The sequence below is a fragment of the Ixodes scapularis genome, unplaced genomic scaffold, assembly GCF_016920785.2.
Source record: "Ixodes scapularis isolate PalLabHiFi unplaced genomic scaffold, ASM1692078v2 PGA_scaffold6__148_contigs__length_123643588, whole genome shotgun sequence".
Classification (NCBI taxonomy): domain Eukaryota; kingdom Metazoa; phylum Arthropoda; class Arachnida; order Ixodida; family Ixodidae; genus Ixodes; species Ixodes scapularis.
The window spans coordinates 83061713-83076331 of NW_024609881.1; positions in this window are offsets into that span (position 1 = coordinate 83061713).

Consider the following 14619-nt stretch of genomic DNA (forward strand, 5'->3'; position numbering starts at 1 on the left):
TTCCCTTAGCGCAGGAAAGAAAACGGTATAAATCGTTGACGCTACTACACGTAGATCGTAGGAACACAGGCTCGTAAATGTTGGATCTGCTTGTTTTTCTTCACCTCAATGAGTTCACGTTCTTGCTTTATGTTGTATAATCTGTGGCTAGCAGCGTCAAACAGACTGTCCGCTGTCATTTTCCTTTCGGTGCATTACAAAAAAAGATATTGCAGGCGTATTTATTTTCCCTGAATCCTACATCCTACAGGTGCCGTAAGGACTAACGCCATTGGCACGCCTTGCAAATATCGAATTCCAAACGTGCATACCAGATATTGGGCACGCGAGCCTAGTTTCGCAAGAAGTTTTATGTATATCTCTTGGAGCCAGACTTGGACGTAGTTCAACTACTCTACTCAAACTACTGTAGTTTAACTACTTTCTTGAGTAACTTGGTAACTTTCAATTACAACTTGATTTGGGTAATTAGTAGTTTTATTTAACTACTTTTTTCAGGTAACTTCTACTCAAATTACTAACTACTTTCGGAAGCTAGTGCTAATTTTGCTCATCACGAAAGTTTGAGTGCAGAAATGAATAAGACGCCGGCAGGTGAAGTGGCATTCCCGAACAAGGGGCCCCATTGTTCGGGAAGGCGTCCTTGGCCCAAGGTGGATACGAGCAGCCAAAACATAACACCGGCGCGCACGAACACAGGAAGAGATATAACAAGCCTTGGTCGGGTATTGGCCTAATCCGGTAATGCACACAGGCGCCGCGTTTCCAGCTGCAGCCGTAAAAGACGGGGAAACTCCGAGCGCTGTTGCTGTTTTCGTGTTGTCTGTCTTTAGTGAGTTTTGACTCAGCGGTAAGTTCCACGAAAGGTGCCACTGGAATGACCTCGCAGCTGGGCGCCTGTTCCAACGGTCGCCTCGTCGTCAGCGCATACGTCTCTGCAAAGCCGGACTCCCCCACACACAAACCCTGGCACGAATAATCCGTTCATGGGAGTACGTTCGCGCTTCCAGCTGCAACTGTACGAGCGACGATGCTTGTTCACGTAATCCTTCGCGTCCTTCCGACCTTCCATGCCTGGGAGACCTCCTCTTTGTTAAAAACGATTTACTTGTCAGGCGTGTCAGGCGCGTCTGAATATTGTAGTCGCCGGCGAGGATTGCGAGTTACCCTTGGGAGATCCTTTTGTTGGACCCGGCGTCAGCGGCCATCTTCTGTTAAACCAAAACAATTTTTTTTTTCAGTAGCGTAGCACTAGCACTACAACGAGATGCGCAGTCGTCCGGATGATCTCATCGTCGTGGCGCGAGACTTGAACCCTTGAAAGTCTGGTGCACTCGCTCAGCGTACTCTCAGAACGTCGTCGGAATAAAGAGGGGCGAGTCATAACAATCTCGACTTGCCGAAGAAAAAAGAAAAAAAAATAGCAAAGTTTGTTATTAAAGATCCTCTACCCGAGTCAAACCTCACATGTTTCGTCATAGTCACCTAAGATGCCGACACTCGCTTACCTGACCCTGCACAGCCTCTTTCTCAAATTCAACGGTGCCGTTCCATCCAGCGCGTCGGTGGAACGTCTGTTTAGCTTGGCTGGGGACGTCTTTAGAAGGAAAAGGGGAAAACTGTCCTATCAAGAACTTTGAAAGTAATTTGCTTCTGCGAGCGAATAAACTATTTTGGTACAAACGCAAGCCATAAATAGACTGCATTTATTTTAGGATCGCAGGGTTTTTCATTGATCTAAACTGCTGTTCATTTTGCTACCACAAAAATATAAAAAAGTAACTTTGAAAGTAACTTCAAAGTAACTCGCTACTTTTTACAGTAGTTAGTAGTTTACTCAATTACTATTACAAATGCGTAATTTCTACTCTACTCCAATTACTTTTGGCGTCGATACTCAGTAACTTAACTTAACTACCTCTTTTGAGTAATTTGTACACGTCTGCTTGGAGCTAACCTCGGAAGTGGTCAAATATAAAAAAATAAGGCAAAATCAGATGCCGTGTATTTCCGTTCGTGTGTCATGCACACCGCTTTATGAGCTCGCTCCCGGATGGCTTGCTGAAAGAAAAATGCTAAGAACCAACAGTATGCTGGCGATGAGCAATATAATCGCGATAATTAATACATTAAACAAAATATATGAACCGTGACAACCTGGGAGCAAGCTCGTAAACCAGTATGGAGACAACGAACGTCCGGTATAGGGCATAGGAATTGAACGGCCCTATTTCGTTCTTCTTCTTTTTTTTTTTTATTTTATCGTCCCTGATTTGAGTTGTCAGAGAAATAGACTTAATTTTTTTCTTTCCAATCAATGTTCGCATGCCCAGCTCCAGATATGTACGTCTGGAATCCGAATTTTGCAAGGCGTGACAAATGTATTAGTCCTAACGGCCACACCCTGTACAATATAAAATTTGAGAAAATTCGTCAGTTTAATTTACGCTTTTTTTTTTTTTTTTTTTTGTTAACACGAGAGCGTTAAGTAGCACGTTTCGCAGAAATACCGGCGTCGGCGTCGGTGCGACGAGAAAATCATGATTGGGCAATAGGGTCATGACGTCACAGTCACGTGACCTCGCGCGGGAATTTCAAACAACCCACAACGCTCACGTCAAAGGTGACGTCGTGCGCGGAATGAAAGTGACTAAAACACGACATGTAATGCGAATTAAACGTCGCTGCATGCCTCAAACAATTCTACTTTATAAAGTAATTCATTCCCCTTCGGAAAAATATTTGGACTTTAAGGAGTCCAAATATTGCGACCACGACCACTCGGTTGCGCCCCGGACACGTTTGCACAGTTTTCGCGTTTCACTAATAAAGGCGAAGCTTAAGCGCCCCCTTGTAAATTTGTACTTCCGAACAGCGTTCGGAAACACCAAAGTAGTAAAGCGACCAGAAAATCGGCGAGCCTTTGTAGACCATCAAAGAAAGGGTAAAAGCACAGGCGAACTGGTGAAGGACTTCAAAGTAACCGGAGACACGGAACGATAAATAAACGGACTAGACAGCAAGTCTCAAACACAGCTTCTAGTTTAGTTGGACACTTTGGAAAACCGTACGGACCATATATTGTATAGGCGCGGCGACGAGAGCGTAGATTGTAGGGTACTCGTGACAAGAAATCAAATTGTAGCCATTTACTTCTTAGAGTAAATGTGTAATTATTTGAATACGTTTACTAGGAAGCTATCGAAGTATCAATCTGAATACTTTTCAAGCTACGAAAATTACTTGCAATCGTTACTGTCTTTCCGTTCCCTTTTTAATCGCTGCCTTTGTTTCGACAAGTTTCCTACCGAGAAATCCTCGCACCAGCACTCCAACAGAAGGATCGTTTAGCGAAATTGGCGGATTAAAAATATAACTTGTTTGTACTTAGGTGATCCTTATCCAATAATGAGCAGAACCAAAGACCCGTTTTCAAGCCGGCAAGAGAAATGTCGTTCTGGAATTGTGAAGCAATCGGGAAGATAACGATAACTTTTCCAACTAACAGCCAATTACTTTTCTTCTCAAGTACTCTAGTAACCTAATTAGATACTTTTCTAAGCAAGAGTAATTGTAATTGTGATCGGTTACTTTGTTCGAGTGACATGTACAAGACAGCGTAACCCAAGCCGTCGGAGAGGAGGGGATGGTGAAACTTCACTCTTGCCCGAACTGTTTTTCGTCTACACCAAACGTCACTTTTGACCCCGTCGGAGATTCCCTCCTTGCCTCCTCCCTAGCGTTCGCGTGTTGAAATGTAGGGTGAGGGCGTTGTAGGAGGAGCTTGCACTGCTTTCTTAACCCATCGTTGACTATGGTCGAATAGAGTAGAGCTCCCAACTTTGCCGGATGGTGCCCCATAGCAGGGGCTTCAACTACTACACCCGTTTCGTTTGTTATTGCCTTCTGGCTCTAAAAATATTAATTAAAAATAAAAAAAACGCTGTCGCTTGTTCGTGCCGAGTTCAATTTAGAACGTTTTGGCGAACGGAAGTGTGTTGGAGGTCGCCTAAAAGCTGGTTTCCGATCGTCGGAGGACAAAGCCAATTCGTTGCTACACTGCACTTACGTGCAACGTGAAATAAAAGCGTCACAGCTGGTAGACTTGAAAAGAAACAAAACAAAAAAACATCTACAAATGCTCTTTGTCTGTAGTCGGGTTTCGACGCTAACGAGAAACGTGACGTCCGCCTAGATTAAGAGCAAAAAAGAAAAAGAAAAAAACAAAAAATCCGGGCCAGTGTTTTCTGCCACAGATGTCACTAACTCAACTCTGCGACGTCAGGCCGAAGCGCTGTATTACGCTAGTCCGCACATCTGGCACTGCATCCGCTGAAGGGCAGACGACGAAATGGATTTTTTTTTCTTTTTTTTTTTCAGTAAGCATTTGCATGCGCATGCCCTAACTGTTCCTGGCGTTGCTTCCGGCTGTCGCCATTTACAGTGGGCAGCACGTATCTCTTCCCGTAGTATGTCTTTTTTGGCGATTCTTCTTATTTGAGGTGTCGGTAGTATGGGTAATATAAACAGCAATGAGAACCGATACGACTGCACCGTGCCAATATATTTTGCAGGGCGGGGGCGTGCTCGGCTGCCCTTCATTTGTAGTTAACAAACAATCCCCCAGACGGCTGTTGCGCTGCTTTCTGGAAGTCGCCAAGGTGTATCAAAGTATGCCACGGTCAATGCTCGCATATTGCTTGGACAGCTATAGGGCTGCAGCAGCAGGGTGCTTCTATCATCCGATCTCTCTATTCGGGTAACGCGGTGAGGGCAGACCTTGCAGGCTCTGAAGTCAGAGGAGCTGGCAGTGACAAAGGGCCTCCGACAGGGATGCCTACTCTCTCCCCTTCTATACATGTTCTACGTAGCTCGGATGGAAGAGAGGCTAATACAGTCGAGAGTGGGCTACTCCCTGAACCATCCAGAGAGTGGCGAGATAAGAGTGCCTTCATGTGCGCTTCGCATAGAGTGATGCCAACCGCCTGTTTCCCTTTCCCACACCCTCTTCCACCGCCATTTTGTTCCTCTCATTGTTTCCCCGTGCGCCGGAAAGTGGCCTTTGTGTCCATGGGTAATCCCATCCGAGGGGGAAAATGCTAACCCTTCCTCCGTGGGTTCCACAACGCTGTTCCGAACTTCTGAGATAAGGTGCTTGTTTCCGGGAGGGCTATAAGTCCCACGAATTATCGCCGAGGAACAAAATGGCTGCTGGTTTGTCGGCGAGTGGTATTACAAAGGGTGGCATCACGCCAGCAAAGCGCACATGAAGGCTCTCTAGGCGAGACGGTGAACAGGGTGCTGCCAATTCTCGCTTACGCCAATGGCACCGTGCTCATGGCTGAGACGATGCATCGGCTAGTGGACGTGTGTAGTGAAGAGGCTACAACGCTAAGCCTAAGCTTCAATGCGAATAAAGCAGCAACGGTACAGTTCGCTGGACTTGAAGAGACAGCATGCTCTTTCCTAAAGTTGGGTAGCAAGGTTGTGCATATTCAGAACTCTTAAAAATACTTGGGGATCGCTCTCGCCAAGCTCCGGAATACCTCCAAGATCACCACGCACATCTATGTCAGTCAGCTCTCCGAGGAGCCAATGCCCTCCGCAAACGCTGTCTGTGGAGCTGCAACAAGTATGGATGGATGCCGTTGCGCCAAAAGGTTATTCATCTTGTGGGCGGTCCTTTAACGCCCTTTCATTGGGTGGGCAGACAGACGCTCTAGGTTAACTGTTTATTACCCCAACGTAATGCTTACGAGGCAAGCCTCATGTGAATGTCCGGGCTGACGGCGGGCAGCGCGCAAACGTCGTCATGGGCCGGCTTGCCGATGGTCTGGAGGCGCGCAAACGTCGTCCATGGGAAGCTGCTGTTCCGGACGAGTGGCCGCGTTGATTTCGACGCGGCACAGCAGCATCCAGGGGCTCCGGGAAGGTCACCGGCTTGCGGCGGCAATCCAAGCCCCGCGGTCCAGAAGCCAGGCAGTCGTCTGTCATGGAAGGCCGCAGCTCCGGGCACGTCGCCGGCTAGCGACGGCGATCAGAGCCTCGTGCTCAAGAAGCCAGGCAGCCGTCCTCGTTCGCCCCGCACAGCCGAGAGCCCTAACCGTCGTCTCTTCGTCCCTTTTGTAGCCTCGTCATCCTCACGCAGCGCCGCTGTGGGCACGAGATTGTCCCCTTCGGCGACGCCCCTTCGATGCTATCGCCGCATGGCGTCCGCAGCGCACGATGTGGTGGGAAGGAACACGATGGGTTCCCACAATCTCCACACACATGCCGGGAATGCAGACACGATGGCAGACGCGGCTGCACCGACTTGAGAGAAAATTAGGCTTCTTTGCGGAGACTGCACTCACGGGGGAGAAGAGGAATGCAGAAGTGCGGGAAGAAGAATCCCACAGGGGGTAGAAGCGGCCCAGGAAGTCGACTAGGGCGCTATACAGGGATTACAAATCAAACATCTCGGCTGAAAAGCAGCTCTATGGCAACAGCTTGGGCAGCCGTCTGCTGCTCAAGGCTCGAGCGGGGGCCTTGCGAACGCTGGACATGGTTGGACTATCGAAAGCGCTATGACCCCAATGTGGAATTTACAGAGTGCCGCGCGTGCATTATAGGGAGTCGAGACAGTGAAGCGCCCGGTGCTATTATGCGAGTGTCACGCACCACCTCCGATGGAACATCGTCAACCCCATGCCGGGAGGCCGCTGTACTCCGTTCCCCTTTAAATGGATACTAAACTAAACATCTCAATGTCCATAATAAGTGGCGCACGATCTTTCCACGAGCCAGCAGCCGTCGGTGTGCGCGAGCACGCCCAACGGAAATGACGTCATTGTAGTGGTGCAAAACTATCGACAGTACTATCGATAGTATCGATAGTCATCAGAAATCTGACTATCGATAGTAAAAAAACTAACGATAGTACTATCGACAGTCGACTATCAAAAAACTATCGATAGTAGTGTCGATAGTCGACTATCGAAAAGCTATGGATAGTACTATCGATAATCGACTATCGGAAAGTTATCCTTAATCAGCCATCGAAAAAATATCGATAGTCGACTATCGTAAACCTATCGATAGTACTGTCGACGGTTTACTATCGATAGTTTTGCGACGCTAGTAGTTTGCGTCGCTCCCTCTTCTCTTTTTCTCGCTTTCTTTTTTCAAATGGGACACCAACTGGCCCAAGCACTTACCATCCCAACTTTGGTTCCGATTTCAGTGATGACGGAGTCGGGAGTTTGGGCGAAGAGAGGAGAAAGGTAAACCAGGGCAGTGGTGCGGCAACTGTGTTTGCTCTAGTGGTGCAAAACTATCGACAATATTATCGATAATATCGATAGTCGCTAGAAATCCGACTATTGATAGTAAAAAATCTATCGATAGTACTTTCGATAGTTGACTATCGAAAACTATCGATAGTATTATCGATAGTCGACTATCGAAAAACTATAGAAAAACTCTCGATAGTACTTTCGATAGTCGACTTTGATAGTTCTGTGACACTATCGACACAGCGGGGTCTGGTGTAAAAGATAAGCGATTAATTGCACTAAAAAGCGCTTAGCTTTCACTTGTGGAGATGAAAAGCCTGTCTTTATTCTCCTTTTGCACGGAGCCCATACATGTCAGTGTCATCTTAAAAAGCCCCTGACAAGCGAAAGTTTTTTGTTTGTTTTTTCACGTTAGGCGTTAAAATGGTGTCTCAGGACATCACCAAAAAATGTTTCACTTTAGAGTTGCGTAGTTTTTGAAGCCCAATTAAAAGTGCCCGCCAGTGCCCTGTGGCGTAACAATGTACCGCAAGATGTCGGGGTGGTCAGAAGGGAGGCATCGCCGGAAGTCACGTGACTTGTGTCACTCCTCCTGCTTACCGCAACCGTGTGCATATTTTTTTTTTATATTTTTGTTACTTTCCGCATTTTCGCGAGCGATCCAAGCAGACAAGGTTTCTTTTATTTGCTTTTCATCGCCTAATGTTGCTGTGCTGTGGAGCACTTTTCAAAATAAATGTTCTTCGATATGGCCCATTTTTGGCACTTTTTTATTTTTGTGGCTACCGGTAAATCTGTGGCGGCATTTTGACACCCCGGTTATTACTTACCTAGGAAAGATCACAACATGCCTAGCGGCTGATTTACACTTAAGTAATCACTGCCATATAGCCACTGACATAATAAGAACGGCAGGGCGTCTCTTTCAGATGTTTAGCCTCCAACATATGCTCGTTGCCTTTCTCCATTCTGTGGCTGTGCGTATCCACTTAAGATCACGAGGCACCGAAACGCTATAGAAGGTAAGAAACGTGTGCTGGAGGCGGGACAACTGGAACTCCTCCCTGACATTTTGGGCAGCTAAGTGGCAGCATTTGTAGTAAGGTAGTTCACTAAACTGAAGACAGCTGGTGACCAAGTTGGTAAAGTGCTATTCTCTTTTGCTCCAGGCAAGCCAATTCTTAGTTGAAATGCACCTTAATTTGTTTTGTTGTCATATTTTATATTCTTAATGAAATTATAGCAATCTAATATTCTATCTAGGCTGTTTTCCTGTAACTCATTGGATAGCCAAGAGCTGGAACAAGAGAGCACTGGAATTTGTTAAAATGTATTGTAGCTATGCCACAAAATGTTTTTACCAGACAATGGATGTCGAAGAACAAACTCGGAGTTTCAGCAACAACGCATGTCTTTCAACTCATGCCATGGCCATATCATGGTAGTCAGATTGTCTGTGAAGCGGCAAGCGTTATGAACTCTGGCTTTTTTTAGCTCCCCTTCCTGCATCTCGGAAGCACATCACAACAGTGTTTCCCCAGTGTGCACATAGCAAATATAACTCGCTGTATCATAGTCCTTGCCTTGTTTACCGAAAGAGAGCTGTGTTGAACAAGAAGGCACAAAAATAATAAATGCGCAAACTGTTGGAAACGATATTCCTTAAATGTAAACATTTCGGCGGAACTCCTGATAAATAATGTCGCACCACTGAATAAGTGACCAAACTGTAAAGTACAGAAACAAAAACCGAGATGGGTTTAAAACCAGGACTCCGTTGTCCAGAGATGAGGCAAGCAGATGTCTGCTAAGGGAATGTACAAGTGTATAAACCATTTCATTTAGCGCTCTCTGGCCGGCACCATTTTGTTCGACAGCAGCGCCCTCTCCATACATCCGGAAAATTCAGCGGGTTCGGCTTGGTTCGGCGGGGTAAAACGAGAGAGAGGGCACGCGCTCCACTCCGCTAGCAGACGACAAACCGGGAGGTTGCCGTTCTCGATCTTTGGGCTGTACCGGCGGGCTGTACGGAGCACCAAACTCTCGCTCGTGGCTGCCCCTTGTGAAGTGTTTCGCGTTCTTATAATAGTTACGGCTACTCCAAAATCAGCCTACAGCTCTCTGTTGTTCTATTTCGGTAAATGATCAACTAGCATATCTTTTTTTCCGTTACTTAAATAGCAGTTGAGTCAGCCGGCAGTACTACCCTCAACTACTGCGTGTATTGCGGCAGGAGAGCACGTTTTTATTTATTATTTCAGACTTCGACTCATGGTCGCTTAAGGCCCACACCAGTACGAACTTTTGTATAGTAAAAAAGGTACAACAACCGGATTTACTTTTCGCCGGAGAGACCGGCCAATCTGACACAGTTCGCCCTGTTCTTTTTTATTATTTTTTTTTTTTTTGCAGGCAGGTAACGGCGCAATTGGACCCTGTTAGTCTTTTTATCTATCATAGTATTACACGATAACTGGCATATCGAAATCTGCGCATCTGCGCTTGAAATTTCCAAAATGACGCGATTTTAAACAGAGTTTGTACGCCAGCCGGATGCTAGGTACAGCCCACTCGGCGGAGCAGACGAGATACGGGTGAGAGGTGGAAGGCATTTTTTTCTCTATATTACCCTCTCTGCTATGACCCTAATGGAATGGTCTATATTCCCTGACACCTTTACGTCTTTCCCTGTTTGTTTGATTTTCACTTAACAAACTTTTTGAATCAGAAATCATGTATGCGTCGCTGCTGAAGGAGGCAGACATGGTTTATTTTAGGTATATCTCAAGTCTGTTTAGTCTTTATCGAATAGAACAGCCGCTTATATGCAATCGAAAAGGCGCCAAACGACAGTCACGTTAGCCACGGTGAATCGAAGTTGCGTTCCAATATTATTTTCAGGCCGACTGTTAAATACCGAGCGAGACGAACACATCGTAGGCTTAAGCGCTGTCGCGCCATAGGCTTTAACTATAACTGGTAAGCACGACAAAGGTCGCTCTGGCTGGAGGCGGCTCGGCGTTCGAATGCGCTTGCCTGGCATGCAGAACGCTGGTCCGGTCCCGTGCCTCACGTGCTCGCGCCAGCTTAGCGCCAGCAGCGTAGCGCTAGCGTAGCATCAGCGTCGCACCAAAGTCGATACACTAAAGACAGATCGATTGTATCGAGATCTCTCAAGTGGTTTACTTCAACTCTATTTTAAACGAGAACTTTCTGGTATTCGGGAAATAGCCCTGAAAATACTCAAGAGTTACTTACAGTTTCGCTTTCAAAGTGTTGTAATAAATTGCCAACGTTCTGAGTCTAGAAAACTTAATGCAGGTGTTTCACAAGGTAGTATTTTAGGGCCTCTTTTATTTAACCTGTATACTAACGACATAGCTAACATTGACGATGAAGCAAGCATGATAATTTATGCAGATGATGCTAGTATATTTTTTGCGGGGTCCGATATTTCGGACATTATGAAGACAGGTAATACATTTCTAGAAAAACTTTATGCGTGGACAGTCCAGGACTCTTTAGTGATAAATAGTAATAAAACGAAAGCTGTTGTTTTCAGGACAAAGGGGGTAAAAATTAGCGGAAATCAGATTCTCTCCTTAGATTCACGTGGTATACAAATTGTTCAGAACGTCAAAATTCTTGGTGTCATGTTTAATGAATACATGCGATGGGATGAAACAGTTCAGATGATAGCTAAAAAACTATCGAAGGTGGTGGGTATAATTTATAAGCATAGAAAAACCTTACCCCAGTCTCTACTACGACTTCTTTATAACTCTTTATTCTATTCCTGTTTTAATTACTGTTTCTTGGTATGGGGAAATACAACTTCTGCAAATATTCATCGTATTCATATACTTCAGAAAAAATTAATTCGTATTTTGTGTAGTGAAGCACATGACAGCCACACGGCACCGTTATTCAAGAAATTAGGAATTGTTCCAATTACGAATCATTATGAGTATAAACTTACCCTGGCATATAAAGCAGCGATAAACCACTCGGGAAACAGTCTTCTTTCTCTTTCTTCCCTCCACTCACAAAACACCTCGTATGCCACCCGCCATGCCGACGCCTGGACGGTCCCGCGCTCGAGAACAAACTACGGAAATCAGATGGTGAGATACCAGCTGCCCAAATTGTTAAACTATTTTTTGTCCCGGAATATTACAATTGAAAACTGTTCTAACAAACGCATACTATCATTACTAGTTTCGTGAGAAATCTGACTGTGTACTCTTGAGAGCGTTTTTTTTTTTTTGTTTTTGTTTTGAGTGCCTCTTCTGCTGTTGATGTTGGGGGAGGAGAGGGCACTGTCAAGCAGTTTTGTACTGCTTTTCTCCCTCCTTCCTCTCTTCTTGTATGAAGAGGAATAAAGAAACTTGAATGTCATCTCGTTGTTACACCGCTGGTACGCAAAACACATGGTGACATCGGCGACGGTTCACGTCTTCGTTCACAACAAACACCACTGCCATTCCAGGCTCGTCGTCGGTGGGCGCTCAGTAACGGATTACAAAATACAAAATAGCACAGGAGACGCACACGCGAACCCGAGACTTTTATGACCGACAGACAAAACATTTGCTGCGGCAGCAAATGCTGCAGCAGCATTACGGACCACCAGGGCTGTAACTAGGGGGGGGTGGGGGGGGGGGGGGGGGTTAGGGGGTTCTGACCCCCCCCGAAAGTTTTTTCTGGGTACGGCCCTGGTCGGTGCACTTGCAGCCAGCCGATATTAGTCTCCACCTCTGCGCACGCGCAGTGGCACCGGTCGGCTACCGGGCACCAAACCGGGACCGGTTCTTCGGTGTGCTATAACTCTCCATTATATGCCACCGATGCACATGATTCATAGGCGAAAATAAGACAAAATGGCCGCCGTTGTCCCCGAAAACCCCCCCCGAAATTTTTTGCTGGGTACGGCCCTGCGGACCACCGCCACGACTGCGGACGCCGCCATATCGAGGCCCATTGTGCGTAGCACTGTTTCAGACGTTGGGAAACTTCGCTCTTTCTAACGGTTCCGCTTCACGAAATGAACGGTGAATAGGGCACTGCAGAAAACATTTCTGAGTCTGCGTGCTTGGGTTGGGAGATTGAAGTATAGACGGCCTTCGCCGCAGGGCACTAGGGTGGAAGTATATTCCCGTCAGCCTATGGGGGAAGGAAAAGATATTGGGTCCTCCCTTCTCTCTGTGTCCGCTTGGGGGAGCGTCAGTAGAAGGGACGTAGACGCTCAGTTTCTACCTTTTTCCTCCCTTTTTTTTTTAAGTGTGGGCACGCTTAACTGCAGTCCAGGTTAAGTCACGATTACCGCACTATACTTTTGAATAGCGTCGTGTTGCTCCGCATTGAAAGCTAGTCAAAGCTATGGGAGGACGTGCGCTTGCACACCTTGAGCGCCCATCGAAGCTGTGCATGCGCAATCCTCTTCTGATATAGCTGTCCGAGAGTTCATTTTGGAAACTGTAGTTGACCGGAAGTTCAATTAAGCGTGACTTAATTGCGGTTAAGGGTGCCTGTGTGACAAGGGTAAGAGTAAGAGAGGGAGCAAAAACCATGGATAGCGTTTGCAATGTAAAGGCGGACGTGTCCCGCCAAGGGGTTATATTGGGCAGGAGGTGGCGTCCTTATTCTCCATATATGAAGCGAAGCGTAGCAGAGGTTGGGACGGCCAAGAAATGTCCCCTCAATGTCTAGGGCAATCGGAATACTGAGTTAATACGCCGCGCCATTAAAATATAGGTTTCCAGCGATTTATTGGAATTACCCTGGACGTTTTTTATTCTTCTTTTTTCGTCATAGCCAGCGGATGCATAACCAACAGGGCTTGCGAACGTTAGGTCTGAGCTGTGTGAAGGGATGTTATCAACCTGAGCGCACTGATAATTTATTCACCGTGCATGAGTGCAGATGCAATCGGGTGACTCAACTCTACTTAATTTATGATTCGTACTGCGCTGATTCCCCATAGTTTTGTAACTCATAACGTCTCTGTCGCAATCGCCACGTGCTTTATGATAACATCTGTATTGTACGAACAAGCGCTGTAGCTCGATCATTGACAAAGACTGCAAGTAAGTGCAGTAAGCAGCAATAAGAAGTAGGGATAGGCTCATTTATTATTGAAAGTGAATGTTTGATAGGCGAACGTGGTCTTTGCAACTCAAACTAATGAAGTGAAAGCACGCACAAAAAAATTGGGTTGTGTGTATGTTTATACAGCCTAGAACTTGGGGTGCTTCGACGGGCGACGAGTCTCCCAGCTGTACATGAGAAATTTAACCAGTGCAGTACAACCGCTAGCCTGCAGTTTTTAACGTGCACCACGCAGTAATGATACACGACCGCACGCCTGAACGATGCTCATCCAGATCGAAACGGCCAGGGGTGGGGATTGAGCCCAGGATCCTGTGTTCTGCAGCGCGAGTTTTCGCTCCACGTGCTCCGAGCTGGAGTGCGCTAGTCCACTCGGCCACCGATCCCCCCAAGCACGCACCATGTGTTGGTAAAGCAGCGCGTTGCCACCGCTTTTATACAGTCGGTACCTTCGGGAATGTTCTACGATGACAGCCGAGAATGAGATGGAACTTCCAAGAAGAGCGAATATCTATTCGCGGCGCGAACCACGCTAGGGGGCGCCACCGAGCAGAACGTAACTGTCACGTGATACGCGGACTGTGAGGATACACGCTTAGTTTACATCCCACGCGCCATAGCAGTGCGGCGTGATCGCTTGCTTTTGGACGCCGAACGGTGGCTTGCTAGTGCTAGTCTCAGCTGTGACGCAACGTACACAACCGCAAAAAGGTATGTTTCCATTCACATCCAGAGAAAAACAACTGGGGAAGTAGAGATTGTATTAAACCAGGCGAAAAAAAAAAGGAGTGGCGAGCGCGATGGTGGGCTCGAACCACATCTCAGACGCTTTCATGACGAATCGTGTTTTATTTTGCATTATGTTTTGCTTTTCTTCGCGAGTGTCGGCTTAGTTCTGCGTTCGGATTCCTCTGGAGGGACTCGGCTCCAACGATAATTCAATAATCCGCCTTTGTTTTTCTCCTGCACCCGAATTTCTTTCTTCGTGTCGCCCGTGTCACCCTTCGCGCATGCTAAGTTGGAACAATGAACAGTCCTCTTTATGATGTCCGAAGCCAGGGAACGCTCCTGTGTCTGTTCAACAAATCGGGTCCCGAGAAACCCAGATTCAGACAAGTCTTGCCTATCCTATGGTGCAGTACCTGCGACGTAATGTTTTCATCGGAAAAAAAATAATGTCACCATGTGCTGGGTGTTTCACTATTGCGCCTACCGGTATGACGCCATTGGGATTTTT